The sequence below is a fragment of the Marmota monax genome, unplaced genomic scaffold (genome assembly GCF_021218885.2).
Source record: "Marmota monax isolate L192 unplaced genomic scaffold, Marmota_monax_Labrador192_F-V1.1 WCK01_AAM20220418_F8-fsc00053, whole genome shotgun sequence".
Classification (NCBI taxonomy): domain Eukaryota; kingdom Metazoa; phylum Chordata; class Mammalia; order Rodentia; family Sciuridae; genus Marmota; species Marmota monax.
Genome location: NW_026693153.1, coordinates 5,115,208 through 5,131,643, shown reverse-complemented (window position 1 = coordinate 5,131,643; position 16,436 = coordinate 5,115,208). Strand labels below are relative to the sequence as shown.

At 37.0% G+C, this 16,436-nt stretch overlaps 1 pseudogene; it reads left to right on the top strand.

Annotated features, from left to right (window-relative positions):
• LOC124100017 (uracil-DNA glycosylase-like) overlaps positions 1–15,825 on the top strand; it is a 68,821-nt pseudogene extending 52,996 nt beyond the window's left edge.
• The last annotated feature ends 611 nt before the right edge of the window (positions 15,826–16,436 follow it).

Here is a 16,436-nt window from a genome sequence, read left to right as displayed (position 1 = left end):
AATTATGACACAGGACCACATGGGACAATTGTGAGAATATTCAATGAAATTGTAGTTGAGATCTCCTAGAGGTGTCCAATGCTGGGTGAGTGGATGTGTTCACAGAGTGACAGCAACAGCCACTCCAGCAGCAGTCTCTTAAGTACATGATGGGGACAGAAATATTATTGTACTACATTATGGCATGCACAATCCTGGGCATGGACTCTTCATAGATGCTATATTAGGTGACAGTTGAACCTCTACAAGTGTCCTTAGAGATGGAAAGAGGAAGTCCCCCTGGGACCTGAATGGCTTACTGACAAGACTTGGAGGCTAGCCTTTGCTTAAGTTGGAGCCATGAGGTTGGAGTAATGTGATGTGTTTTTATGGAGCCTGGGAATCACGTGGCTCTCAGCTTTGCGTTGGTAATTGTGGATGCATAAAAGAACAAAAGACAGAAAAAGTGAGATTAAAAAGACTGATTTTCTCACGAGATGGGTTAAGGCAACACATTCAAATGTGTCCTATTGGAAGGGCTCTTAAATATGAATTGGGATCGAGATAAAAAGAATTCAGACTGAAACACCAGTTTTGGCTCAAACTCATCCGCCCATTTTTGGCATTATTTCCAATTATTTTACATATGTGTATGAGCCATTTTTGTGTCACTGCAATGAAATACTTGAGACAATGAACTTTATTAATAGAAAAGTTTTATTTATATCAGAGTTTTGAAGGCTCTAGTCCTAAAGATATAGCAGAGGCTTGGTGAAGGTCATGCCTGGCTTGCATTACCTCAGGGCATGAATGGCAAGTACAGGGAGATTAGATGGGAGCAAAACACTTCTTGAATTGCAGTGAAGAGAGAAATTGGAAGGCCCCAAACTTTGAGAGCATGCTGCCAGTGATTTAAGAACTTTTCACTGTGCCTCACCTATTAAAGTTTTCACTACAGCAGAATAATGCTACCCTGGTGACGAAGCCTTTAACACATGGAACTTTGGAGAAAACCATCCATATTCAAAGCATAGCACATAATAAAAAATCCAAAATCTTGCAGTATTATAGAATCAGTATTGTTTTCATCCTTGCAAAAATCTTAGCTATCATTTAGTAGTAGACCCATTGGAGAGTGATTAAGTGCTTAGTTCTGGGACAAGATATGTATGTTCAAAGCCCAGCTTTATCACCATGTACTATTTTAATAAAATGACATAGTCAAAGATCTGGTTCAAAGCAACGGTCAAGCAAATGTTTTCCCTATTTTCTTCTATTTCATTATCAATCTGACCGAAGAGATGAATCTTCATTTGTGTGATACGTAAATCACATTTATATGACTGCGTCCAAATTGGGCAAAGTTGTAGTCTTGGATTCATCTGATTCTCATTGCTCAGTTGGGCTCAATTTAAGACCGAGCTGCATTAGTCTCTTGAGGAGAATTAGGTTGAGTAAACAGAATTTTGGATTCTATGTTTGATCATTTCACATAGAAAAAACTTGGTCTAGTATTCCACAGTGGGCTTTGAAATTCTTGATTAATAAAAAGCTCTTCAAGTTACAGGCAGTTATTTTTTATGTGAAATAAATTTGTTCTGTTATCCTTAAATATTAATTTATAGTGCTATAATATGTAATTATAAAAATGATTATTGTCATTTGTATGTCTTAGGTGCTACAGTTTTAGGCAAATTAAGTATCTGTTTTACTCTGTAATTTTCAATCACTTCAAGTTTCATGTTTATATATCATTTTTGACATTTGAACTTGAAATATCATAGTCTATCGTATGTAAAGCAATGTTTATTACATATTTGTTCTTTCTTCTAGCTTGAAAGAATATAATTGACATTGTCAGTTTAGCAAGATAAATAAATTAGAAATTTAGAATAAGGACAATGCAACAAATAATAATTAAATTTGTCAAAATACATGTAAATATGAATTAATAAAGTTTGCAATGATTTAGATACTTATACTTATTTTCAGATCAACTCAATTGTACATGGGAGACCAAATTGCTTTAAGAGTGAATTTATCAGCTGGGCATGGTGGTGTAATCCTGTAATCCCAGCAGCTCAGAAGGCTGAGGCAGGAGGATTGCTAGTTCAAAGCTAGCCTCAGCAATATAGCGAGGCCCTAGGCAACTCAATGAAGCCCTATCTCCAAATAAAATATTAAAAAGGACTGGGGATGTGGCTCAGTGTTTAAGTGCCCCTGAGTTTAATATCTGGTATCAGGGAAAAAAAAAGAGTGACTATATTCTCCAGGCACAGCATACACCTATAAATTCCAGCAGCTCTGTAAACTGAGGCAGGAAGATTGCAAGTTTGAAGCCAGCCTCAGAAACTAAGCAAGTTCCTAAGCTACTTAGCTGGACCCTGTCTCAGAATAAAAAAAAAAAAAAAAAAAAAGACTGGGTATTTGGCTAAGTGATAAAGCATTTGGGGTTGAATCCCAAGTAATTGAAAAAAATAAAATAATAAAGTCAGTGTGTTATGCATGTGGTGCAATAGGGGATGGAGGACTTAGGTTTTTTTTTTTTTTTCCATTTAGATATGTGTGTGTGCGCACATGTGTGCTCATATGTGTAGTGTGTGTGACAGAGAGAAAGAGAGGGAGAGAGAGAGAGAAAGGGAAGATAAATTTAGGAAGAGAAAGGGAGAGAAAGGAGAAGACCCAAGTTACTTTTAGTTTGGTTTTTCTATTTAAATACTGCAAAATAAGTAAATATGACTTATAATATTTTCGAAGATGGGAAAGAATTTAAGGAACACCAACCAGAGCTTTAGTTCTGTCATCATTATGATATAAAATGAAAATTCCATTTCCTCTGGGAAGTTTTCCCTGATCCTCAGCTGGAAGTAATTCCCTCCTTCTATGACTTCCCAGAGCCTATCCTAAAGGACTTAGAAACTTGTATTGTAGTGATTTACAGACGTTCTCCAGGGTCTTGTGATATTGCAAGATTATAAACTAATTGTGCAGAGGATTTATATCGGATTCTGCTTCAGTCTGAAAGGCAGTGGCTTATAATAGAAGAGCTTGGAGTTTAGAGCCAGCGAGAACTCAGTTTCCAGCCAAGCTCTGCCCCTTGCTAGCCGTCAGAGGTATGGCATATCATTTTTCCTATGCTTCCATTTCCTTATATATAAAGCTGTGATGATAATACTTAGCATTGGAGAAAGATACTGTGAAATAACTTATATACTGCCCCTACCCCCTGCACATATTCCATAAATGTTAGCTCTCTCTCTCTCTCTCTCTTTTCACATTTCTCATCAGTAGTCCTTTCCTCCATGCAGAAGTGTTCTTTGCATAAAGCACAGGTTAGCCATTTGGCAACTGCATCTCTCATTATTGAAAAGAAAGGGCAACCATGATGTTTGACAAGCATGGCTTGTGGAATGCAATCACAAAGCAATTTTACCTCTACCACCACTCATTCATTTAATTGATTCAGTAGGCAGTACTTTCTTTTCTCCTGCATGAAATTTAAAGGAAACCCCATGACTTTTCTGGTCCCTTTCAGACAATAAAAATTCCTGATCAGCAATTTATAGAATTTGTTTCATGGGATTATTAAAACTTCAGATTTTATTTGAATTACAACAACTTGCCTCAGCTGTATCACAGTTCAGTCATTGTTTATTAGGTTGTTGGAGGAGCACACTGACCTCTTCTTTCTTTCATGGATACATGCTTCTAACTCTTGATAAAATAAACCAAATGGCTACAGAATGGTTAAAGGGGGAGCAAAAGTCCTTTTCTGAGATTTAGAGATGTTCTGACAGGGAACAGATTGCCATGCAGACATCATGCTGGGAACTGAATGTATCAGAGAGAACAATTTTATGGAATCTAACAATACCTTGCAAGCTTGAGAAATACCAGATTGACTAGTTTGCCTCCTGACCTGGACATTCCAGTGGCTTTATAAAATTTCTGACTACCCTGACTCATATCAGTGTCTAATTACTGGACTTGCTCCTATCCTCCCACTCTCCCTCCCCCAAATAGGGACCTACTGTGATTTTGTCTCTCAAGGGAGTTTTAATAGATTCTTAGTTTAGTTTATAAATTAGTTTATAATCTTGCAATATCACATTCTTATACAAGCTCATTATATCTACAGTCCCTTTCATATGAATGAGATATTTTCTCTGGCTAAATATGCAGTTTCTATTAGCCTTAAATTGTTAATAGGTCTTTCACTGATTCATTCAAATAATATTTATTGAACAACCACTATGTGTCAGAAACTCTTCTAAGTGAACTAATAAACAAGCATTTCCAACTTGGGAACATGCATTTTAAAGGAGAGACAGAACAACAAACAGTAGATATAAGAAGTAAATAACATAGCATATTAGAAAGTGACATATACTATAGAAATAAAAAAGTGGAGCAGATCAAGGAGGATTAGGAATGCTTACGTAGGGGTAAATTACAGTTAAGTACAGCAATCACTGTAGCTTGCATTGAAAAGATAAATTGCTACTCCTCCCATTCCTGCAGACACACACCTTTTCAAGTGTGTATGCTGCTCAAGAGGAGGAATCTCTCTTTGGAGCCCCCCTCAAAAGGGTGAGGCCATGAGATTCACTTTGGGTACCAGATAATAACAACTATGATAAAAAACATGACAAGAAGTGCTTGTGTACTGGGATTTGCCTTCCCTTGCTGCTAGGGAACTCTCTGTCACAGAGTGAAGAAATTTCCTTTTGCCTGCTAGGAGATGAGAGTCCAAGTAGAAATCAAACTTCCATTTTTCCAAAACTTTTCAGCTAACATTCTAGCTGAGAGACAATTCAACTGAAGTCATTCCACACCATCTAGCTCCAATTGAGCTGGCACAGACAAGAAGAATAGGCGAGCCAACCCACATAATCATGATCAATAACAGACTGTGGATGCCTTAAACCACTGAAATTTGTGGTTAGCAAACTGGTACACTGTCATTTTAACAAAAGCTTGAAGGAAGTCAGGGAGTGTGACCTATGGATGGCTGGAAGAACAGCCTGTGGAAATCCCCTGAAGCAGAAGGCAAGCTGTAGGCTTTAAGTAGGAAAAGGGTCACTGTAAGAAAGAGGGAAGTAAGTAGAGAGAGAGAGGAGAACAAGGAGATAAAAGGTAGGGCTTTGAGAGGGACCCTCTAGGTTGCTTACACCTTTGGAAATAAAATGGCTTTTATTCTGAAGAGTCTCACCACTGAATTCCAAGTACCCCTCTAGGGAGCCCCATGTCGTTTTTTTCCCACTTGGGTAGCCCATCCTTTGCTTGGATGAACACTGGATGTGCCAAATGATTCCATTGGCAGCTTGTTATAGCTCCTCTTCACTCCTCCCTCAGACAGGAAGCTAGCCAAGATGCACCTCATTCTTCAGACTTCTAAGTGTGCTCTAGTGGTCAGTTTTCAATGTCCTACAAATTTCAGGTGAAGAATAATAAGCTTTATTAGCCAATCCTAAAATAAATCTCTCTCTTTCTCTCTAAATTTAAATAAAGAGATAATAAGCTCCCCAATATCTCTACCTTTGGAGAAGAATGAAGTTCACAACACACCAACAACTTTTTTTTGACAAAGATTCCTGCAATTTCTAGCTTTTTACTTTGTTTTGTCAATCTCATTTAGGCTATAGATAGATGGGCATGTAAGAACACAACACTATCTTTGTACTTTCCTTTTGGAAATCCTGAAGGTTCATCTTGCACCTGAATTTGGAATGTAACACTTGTTATTTTATCAGTGTTGTTATTGGTTCATCTGAAATTACAAATAAACTAGGGTGTCTTAATGTGCTTCTAGAGATATTGTCTGACATGGAAGTCTGATTTTCCATGACTAAAGTAGAGGAAGAACAATATTTTTAAAACTCTATCTTCCAGATTATTTAGTTTAGATGCCATCTCTTACAATCTGACTCTAAGTCTCTTGCAGAATATATAACAATTGTTCTTCTTTATTGAATAGTTAGTTGTAATTTCATTTACTTAGCCATTTACTTTTAAATTTATACAGATATCAAATAGTAAATCTTCTCAGGTACCATGTATGAATTAGTTTCCAGGGGCATAGAGAAGACTGTCATGCTTCCTAACTCCAAGGATTTCATGGTTAATTGGTCAACAAATTCAAAAGCCATCTTAAAGAGATATGCAAAAGATGTTTGTTGAAGGTATTTAATCATAGTTTCAGATGAAAATAGAAGAAAAAATAATTTAAAATTAGCTTAAACATTAAAAATATATCATATTATTGTACAGATCCAAATTTTGTGCAGCTTCAGGGTTGACTTAATCCATTTATTTAACTCCATTTTCCCTGTCTGTGTTCTCTTTTGCCACTTACTTTTAAATTCAGCTTGTAATGAGATGGTTACATTACCTCTGGAATTCACTTTCATATCTAAAAATGTCCAGAGGAAAAGACAAAATATCGATTTCAGAAGCACTAAAAGAAGAAGCCCCAAGAAATATCTCTTAACATTGGATTGTCCTAAGTTGTCATATGCCATTGCAGAATTAATAAGATTACTTGTAGAAAAATCAAGTGCATTCAATACCCAGGGGGTAAATAATCAAATGCATCCCTCAAGTTGGAATTGGGGTAGCTTTCTCTGAGTACTTAGATTTGTGAATATAGTCGGTTACATGAATACTTTCCAGATTCTGATAGGAAAAAGAAAGATTGGGATTGCTTGTTAAGAATGTTCACTACTGTGGATCCAGATAATAGGAGAGAAGAATTCTACTTAGTAAGGTGGTATCAGGAAATGAATCTTTGTGGGAGTAACACTTAAGGTCTAACTAGGAATTCTAAATAGGAGTTATCCAAGAAGGAGGGAAGAGGATGGATGAAAAATCCTTATTAGGGTAGTGAACATCTTAGGCAAGGTACAGTATTTTCTGGATCATGGGATTTGGGAAGAAAGGCAAGTAAACTGGGTTGTCTAGAACAGAACTGTGCCCAGATATTGACAACACTATTTGAAGAGACTCATCAGCTGTTTCTCTCATGTAAAAGGTTGAGAATTTTCCAGAAGTAGATATACTAAACTTTATCTGCCAGAGCATCTCCTAAGAGATCTCCTGGGGAATCAGAACCCAGAGACGGTCTAGGCAGAGCACTTGTGTTTACTAGATTACACAGAATAGCTGATAGATATTGCTTTTCTGCCTTAATCTAGAAGACACTTTAAGACCATTTCTTTAAGAAATACAATTTAGAAGAAACTAAAGACTATGAAGCCAGACTGTAAGAATTTGGGTCCAACTTCTGGCCCTGTTGCTACTTGAGTTTGAGGAGCTTATGCAATTTCTGTGTTCACCATTTATTTTCTGTGAAATGGGTGTAATATAGCCCTCACTTCAAATTTTTAATGGACTAGATATGTTGCCATATATTAAAACACTTGGAAGAATACTTGGTAGGCACCACATAAGAATGATGAAGCTGTTGGTTAGTGGCATTGCTGCTCTTCTCCTGAAACTTCCAGCGGAGCTAAAGCTTAGAATACTAGAAGCAGGCAAAACAGCCCCTGATCTTCTTTTCTTTTAAAATATAAATCTGAAAGCAGGAGAAAGCAAACAGAGAGTAAGAAAAGGAAGAACAAATTTATTTCCAAGTTTTAAGGCAGACAGCTTAGATCTTCTTTCTCCAAACTGGCTATAGTTTGGCTTCCTAAAGTGCAGGGTGGTGGGAGAATGCATGGATTTGGGTCTAAGTGGGTAAAGGTGAGTAGCAAAGTTGCTTACTCTAAAAGAGAGAAAGGACTGTGGGTTTTCTTGGGGTGCCAGCTGTACATGTGAGCAGGATTCTAACAGCATCCTAAAAAGCAGATACTAGAGTGAGAGGGGGAGAAAAGGCTTCCAAAGGCAAAAGGAGAATTCAGTGCTAAATCCTCTTTGGTGATGTTACTAAGAAAGATGAAGGTGGAAAGTCTCCTTCATCTCCTCACTGTCAACCTATGCCCTTATTTCGAAAGTATAATATTTCATGGCCTGCTAGGGCCTTCTGCTTGACCTGCTATATACAATTCTGTTCACCTTTCTTGTGGGTAGCATGTCAGGATCCACGGGTTCGCATGTCTGTTTGTATTCTGTGTAACCGTATGGAAGGATTTCCTTCCTTGTAATTCCATGATTACATTTTTAAATGAATAGATATTTATTACTCTGAAAGTCATTTTTCATATCTGTTCTTATCTTCCAGATTCAGAGAATCAGGTATGCATGTAGCCTATTGTAATGTAGTAAACTGTGTCCCTTAACAATATATGTTCAAGGGGCTGTGGCTGTAGCTCAGCGGCAGAGAGCTTACTTAGCACATGTGAGGCACTGGGTTCAATCCTCAGCACCACATAAAAACAAGCAAGTAAAATAAAGGCATGCTGTCCATCTACAACTACAAATTTTTTTTTTAAAAAAGATATGTTCAAGTCTTAATTCCTGGTACTTGCTGATATGCCCTTATTTGGACATACGGTCTCGAGAAGTAATCAAGTTAAGAAGAGGTCATCCTAGATTAGGATGGGTACTAAATCCAATGATTAATGACGATGAGAGGGAGATTGAGACACACAGAGGGAAGAGGGCCATCTGTGATGGAGACAGATTGAAGTGATATAGCTATAGGTCAAGGCATGCCAACAATTGCTAGCAACTACAAGATGCTAGGGAAATGCAAGGAAGAGATTTTTTCCTAGAGCCCTCAGAGAGGACATGGGCCTGTTGGCATATTGATTTCAGAACTGTGAGAGAATAAATTTCTGCTGTTTTTTTCTTTTTTCTTTTGCCACTAACTTTGTAGCAGCTTGCTATTGCAGTTCTAGAAAACTAATAAACTTGTGCTGAAATATTTAGTGTTTAGTGAATATAGTGTATAGGCTATACCATGAACTGGGACTTTGGTGTATAAAAGCCAGATTTCTATATCATTCTCTCCTGGCTGTAACCAAGTCTGATATCAATATTCTCATCAGGAAAAAATAATCTGCAATAAATTCAGATTTTCAAATATAAGCATGAAGACTGGGAAGGACACTTTCTTCTTCCTGTTAGATCTTACAGCAAACACATATCCTGTCTGCCGTCAATATGGATATTTATCATCATCTTATCATCATCTCTTTCTGAAATTCAAAACACTTCTTTCACTGTATCAGATTTGTTCTGTTGGATGAGAATCATGATAGCTGAGTCTTCATAGGATGCTGTTATCAACTTCAGTTCTGTTTTGTTTTGTGCAGACTTAATGAAGCAAATAAAGATTTACCAGTCCCCTGGACACTTTTTTGTTCTTTAGCAAAGGAATTTAAATGTAACGATTGCTGATGAAGAATGACAGAACATTTTGGTTAGTGCACATAAAATTGTTGTTTATTCAGCTCATAACAAATACATTTTAAATTTAATTTCGAGTTTCCTCTTTCCTCTCCCTATGAACCTTTGCTTCGGAATGCTTCTCACGGCCAAAATGCTTTCCCAAATTGGATAGACACGCCATTGCTTCTGAGACCAAATTAGCCTCAGAGATGGGCTGCCTGGTGCTCACACTGTCAGCAGCACCAGGGTCTGCAGGCCAGTTGCCAGTTTGTAACAGTGTCCAGGGAGATATCAGCTTCCTAACTGATTTCCTCCCTCTTCCCAACCTAATTATTTGGAGACCTTCAAGCTTTCCAGAAATATCTGCAATTAGTCAGATGGTATCTAGGGCTTTGTTTAAAATTACAATAGAAAATTTATCAAGACCATTTGGTCTAATCTCGCTCATCATCTTCCCAGTGGAGTTTTCCTTTCCTCTCTGGAGATTAGAAATGAAACATCATGATTATTACATAGTTACAGAGAATAATAAAGATAATAATGCTTGAAATTACTATTATACCATTAAGAGGAATGATATGTGTAAAGATAATTCCTTGTAAGATGTAGTTAGATTTTCTTCCCCAAGCTCAAACAATGATTAGTTACTAGCTTCACAACCTCCCTTTGTTGATGGTTGTTTGAACCCTGATTTTGTAAACTGGAGGTCAATGAGTTTAATCTTCACTAGATTCTCAACCTACTCCGCATATTTAAATGTAGTAATTGTAGATTAAACAGCTGTTTTGAAATATTTACTATTATTAAAACTTGCTTCAAGAGAAATTGTAAATATATTTCCACATACAGGCACTAGTAATAGTAAGTGGTCCTGTTGTCCACTAACTCAGGCAAAGAATGGCATTTTCAAATGAAATGTAACCTCCCCATATGACTTGATTTGCCAGGACTTCTTTGTGTGGATTCATGTCTTTTCACATCTTAGGTTTTTCCATTTTCCAAATTATCTCAGTTTGGGGCAAGAATGATACTAGTCACAACCGAAGAGGCTGCTTTCAAAAGCAGGGCTCCCTTTCTATTGTCAGGTCAATGTGGTGCTGTAACTGTCTTTTTATCTAACTTCAAGAGCCTCCTTGTGTGAAGCTGTCTTGGTCCATCAGAAGGTGTATGAAGTTATCATTTCCTCTGGTCTCATGCATTTGTAGACTATGCAGCTTTTCATCAAACTGCAAATATATACAAGATGAATCTAAAATTTGTCCTGAGTGTTTAAGTCCATCACTGTAAAAATAAATGAAAATCCACCTATCTTTTCTGTGGAAAATTATGTTCTATTGAGTAACTATTAGCTCTTAAAAAAAAGTGAATAAAATTTGCAAGTGTCATTTGTGTGAGGAAAGGCACCTGAGGAGATCTGAAAGCAGTTCCTTATAGTCTTCCATGAACCTGCACTTATTCAGTGTGCTCCAGCACTTTCTGGTTTCTAAATGGGATCTAGAGCTACTGTTTGGTCACTCAGACATACTAATGGATTCATTTAAATGGGTCCCAGCTGCAGTCCATGAGTAATAACAGATTACCCCAGATACTTTTATTTACTCGATATTTAGCAGATGAGATTTGCGAAACACATTAAGTTATTAGTTACTGGGGACTTTTAAAGTCTTGTTTTTGACTAGTTGATGTGAAAGAGCATGTGACACAGCCAGTATGATAGAGTCCTAGGGTTATCCTGTTTACAATAAATTGGCTGAATTAAAAAAAAAAAAATAAATGTAGTAATTGGTGCAAAACAGTTTTTCAATAACTATTTTTGAATGAAATAATAAATGAATTAATAACAGGAAAATTTTTGAAGTAAACATATTATATTTTATTGTAGTAAATTTCTTTTCCAACTACTTTTACACTCTTTATGTCTATGCAGCAAATACTTGGTTAGCCAAATTTAGAAAGAGAAAAAAATTCTACTTAGAATGAGTTTGATTTTTAGTTCTGCCATTTGCCATATTCTTTAGCAAGTCATAAACTGCACCAGTGAATTGGAATTTACAAATGCATATACACATTTCATTAAAGGTTTCTTTTAATGCAACATTAAATATAAGCTTGACAGCCTCTTAGTCTCCTATCCCCAACCTTATTTCCTTTTTTCATCTCCTCAGAGTCAGTCATTTCATGAATTTAATATGAACTCTTCCAGTTACAAATGTAGATGTACACATCAATGAAAAAATGCAATATTGCATACCTAAGACTTTTAAAAACTTATACAGAAGTTATCAAAGTGTACACGTTATCTTGAAGCTTGCTTTCCCCCCTCACTATCAGAGTTTTCAAGATTTGTTCTTGAAACTACACACTATCATATATTATTAATTTTTTTAATTCATGGGGAACAGCAGAGCATGGTTCTTAAAGAAATACAGACTTTGTAGCCAACTGAGTTTATAACCTATTACTGTGGCACCTTGGGGAAATTCCTTATTCTCTCTGAGCCTCAGTTTCCTTATTTATAATATGAAAACTATAATAGTATCACATCTATGGTGACATCAGCACTACTCTGATGAAAAAATAACTTATACCTACCCTAGGATAGTGTCAGTACTTAGGAGGAACAACATACCTGTTGGTCTTACTAACTGTTATTGGACTGTTTCACAGATACCTTTGTATTCATTTGTGGGCATCCTCCTCATTAGTATCTTAGACATTGCATTGCTGACTTATAGAGTTTATTTAGGATTTTTGACGATCCTGAATTGTTCTCTATATTGTTTGTGCTAATTTTTGTGTTTAAGGATTTCCATTTTTTTCTCTATCCTTACCGACTTGAAAATTGTCAAATTTCTTGTGAAATAAATTTCATTTTTGTTATTATTTTATTTCTTAATTACAGGTGAGGATGAACATATTTTTTTTTTTTTAATTTTTTATTGTGGGTTGTTCAAAACATTACAAATTTCTTGACATATCATATTCCACACTTTGATTCTAGTGGGTTATGAACTCCCACCTTCACCCCATACACAGATTGCAGATTCACATCAGTTACACATCCATTGATTTACAAATTGCCATACTAGTGTCTGTTGTGCTCCGCTGCCTTTCCCATCATCCACCCTCCCCCCTCCCCACCTCTCCCCTCCCCTCCCCTCCTCTCTCTCTACCCCCTCCACTGTATAACCCTGAGGGTCTCCTTCCATTACCGTGCAATTTACCTTCTCTCTCCCTTTCCCTCCCACCTCTCATCCCTGTTAAATGTTAATCTTCTTCTCCTGTTCTTCGTCCCTACTCTGTTCTTAGTTACTTTCCTTATATCAAAGAAGACATTTGGCATTTGTTTTTTAGGGATTGGCTAGCTTCACTTAGCATAATCTGCTCTAATGCCATCCATTTCCCTGTAAATTCTATGATTTTGTCATTTTTTAATGCAGAGTAATACTCCATTGTGTATAAATGCCACATTTTTTTTATCCATTCGTCTATTGAAGGGCATCTAGGTTGGTTCCACAGTCTTGCTATTGTGAACTGTGCTGCTATGAACATCGATGTAGCAGTGTCCCTGTAGCATGCTCTTTTTAGGTCTTTAGGGAATAGACCAAGAAGGGGAATAGCTGGGTCAAATGGTGGCTCCATTCCCAGCTTTCCAAGAAATCTCCATACTGCTTTCCAAATTGGCTGCACCAATCTGCAGTCCCACCAGCAATGTACAAGTGTACCCTTGGATGAACATATTTTTAAGTATCCTTTGGACATTCTTATTTCTTCTTTTATGAATTGTGAACTATGCTTTGCTTGATTCATGATCTAAGTTAACTGTCCTATAGGAAAAGATTATTCCTAAATAATTTATTGAGTCAATCCCATTGATATGCCACCTCCATCATATAAGTTTCCATAAATATACAGATACACAAATCTTTATTTATAGCTCACATTTTCTTATTATTATTTGTCCTGTCACCAACGCTGTCTCCCCACCCAAACTCTGCCCCATAGTAGTTTTATGATAATTTAAAATTTTTTTCCCCTTTGTTCTTTATTTTCAAATCTGCCTTGGCAATACTATATTTTTAGCTTTTTACATGGATTTGTAGACCTATGAGAAACCTTGTTAAGGGTTGGGGATATAGCTCAGGTGGTAGAGTGCTTGCCTCACATGCATAAGGCTCTGGGTTCAAACCCCAGCACCACAAAAAAAAAAAAAAAAGGAGAAAGCTTGTTCAAATGTTTTCTTAAGTAGCACTTAATATTTATATTAATTTTGGGGAAATATATTCCATATTTGTGATTCCCCCTGCATTGATATCCATTTATTCAGTTGATATACTTTAAGAGCATTTTGTAAATTTCTCCTGAATAATAAAATAGAAATGTGTGTGAACACACATTACAAAATGAAAAGATATATATGACTATATATATAATATATGTGACATTTTGTTTTTAAAAGAACTCAGTTTATCTACACTACACAGGAAAATTCTGGAAAATCTGATCTTGTTTAACTGGATTGCCCTTTGTTCTCAGTGAAACTTTTATCAGCTCTTTGCCTAAACAATACAATTGTTTGACCTAAATTTTATTCCATTTTATTTTCTTGATCATATCTTAAAATAAAACTTATAGGTAGAGAATTATACAAGAAGTGTGCATTTTGAAAAGACCAAAGAAGGAAGTGAAAACACCTCAAAAAATCATATATCATCAAACTGGGACCAAATGCTAAAGGTCAACAAGGTTGTGATCTAAACTAATGGTCCAATGTGGACTCAGTGTGTTCACTTGCATTCCTCTCTTATAATTCCATGTTTGCTTCCATTCCACTTTTACTTCTCTTGATAGTCTGATAGATTTTTTTTTTAATTTGTAAAGAATTATGCTTGAGTAACTTTGGAATACAGAAGATCATTTAAAAGCATCATTCTCATCTTAATTAGAAGCTATCATGTATTAGTTAAATGGTAGAAAGACAATGAAAAAAAGAGCCTATATTTTAAAGACAAATATTGTAGATTTCAGCAAATATATTTTCTGGTTCTTATCTAATGAGACAGCTCATTGTAGTTCAACAATTTCTGCACAAGGTGTAGAGCAACTTACACAAAAGTGCTAGATATTAAACCTTTGCCTTGTGATTTTATACAATTTCCTGCTAGTGTGCCCTACAGAATTAGAACATAGCAGAGAGTCAAGTTACTAGCTGAGATACTATAATGAAATGATTTATTGCTTAGGAACCTGAGCCTCAAGTTAAAATGTAAACTCTACCATCTTCTTACCCAGTTCATAAGAAATTTGTCCAAACAGATAATTCTGTTTTTTAAGGTAGGAACAATTTCTTATAAAATATGCATAAAACAAGTTATTTCAAATAATGATTGTCAGGATTAAAATTCCAGAAACATATAGTCACTGTGTTGTATTAATTTTAATTTCCTCATTTTTATATATTTGTCTTTGTTTTATTTAATTGTCTCACTGTTATATTAGTCTCTATCACAGAACTTTTCACACTACCCCCATAATTGTCTGCTTATTCTCATTTCCAAACTAAAATTTGTCTATTTGGTGAACAGGAATAAGTCTACAGTTATTATTTTGTTTTTCAGTGAAACAAAGTGTCTTGCATTTTAAAACATAGGTAGAAAGACTTAAAAGTCGGTGCCTGCAGGTCGATCCGAGGACTGTGTGGCAGCTGTAGCTGACAAGAACAGTGAAGCAGAGGACTGACAAGCCCACCAAGAAGGCCCAGGCCAGGCAGGAGGCACCCGGCGGCCGCTTTCCTCACTGCCGAGCCAAGAGCAGTTGGTCTGGTCTGCATCCGGAAAATCAAGGCCACGGCCCCAGCTTGCTGGGGGCAAGAGTTGGAAGAAGCACCTCAGTAGAGAGTTCGGGAAACTGTATTTTATAATGGATATGGTGCAGAAGAAAGAAAACATTTTTACAGTGTTTATCCTCCTCCACACCAAGTCTTCACGTGGACTCAAACATGTGACATAAGAGATGTGAAGGTTATCATCCTGGTACAAGATCCTTGTCATGGACCCCATCAAGCTCGTGTGCTCTGCTTTAGCATCCAAAGATCTGTCCCACTTCTGCCTAGTTTGGACAACATTTATAAAGAGCTGTCTACGGACATAGATAGTTTTCATCTGGCCATGGAGATTTATCGGGATGTGCCAAACAAGGTGTCCTCTTGCTCAATGATGTGCCAACTGCCCGGGTCCATCAAGCCAATTCGCCTAAGGAGAGAGTTTGGGAGCCGTTCACTGATGCAGTCATGTACTGGCCTAATCAGAACTTGAATGGCTTCGTCTTCCTGCTCTGAGGCTCTTATGCTGGGAAGAAGGGCACTGCCATTGACAGAAAGGGGCATCATGCACTGCAGACTGCTCATCCCTCCCTGCTGTCTGTGTACCCAAGGTTCTTTGGGTGTAAACTTTTTCTAAAGCTAATGAGCTGTTGCAAAATTCTGGCAAGAAGCCCATCGACTGGAAGGGGCTGTGACCTTGCACTGAAACGGGGGTCTCTTCTTCTCCAGGGAAGGTTTTTGAGAAGTGGCTGTTGAAGTATTGTCAGTAATGAAGTCATTGAAAATTTCCTTATTTTTAAGTACCTTGCATAAGAGGAAAGAGCTTCTATTCAGCAGCAAAGAACCAGGCTCTCCAGCCAGGGACAGCAGATATACACTTTGACCATTTCTGCATTTTAACCTTCCAAGCACAATAAGATAAGGGCCCAAGGAAGGCAAAGCTGGCTCAGCCTCAAATAAGCACACTTCTTGCAAGACAAATGAAATCAAATACTGAGTTCTCTCCAACTTCTTAACTCTGTAGATTCAGCAGGGAGAAAGGCACCTTTTTGTTAAAGCCAATGGTTTGGTGCTTGTTGCTAACATTTTAGATAGGTTAGATCTTAGGTTACAGTGCATTTGGTCGTTTGGCTTAAAAAAAGGCCCCTTGATCTTTGGAGGAAACTTCAGGCCATTTTCTGGAAGAATGTGGAGGACTTTTTTGTACGTTTCTAGAAATCTGTCCCAGAAGCTAAGGATCAGTTTCCTGATTGTAGTAAAGGCAAGGATCCCTGAGGAGTTCCCCTCAGTGTGAGCCTCACAGACT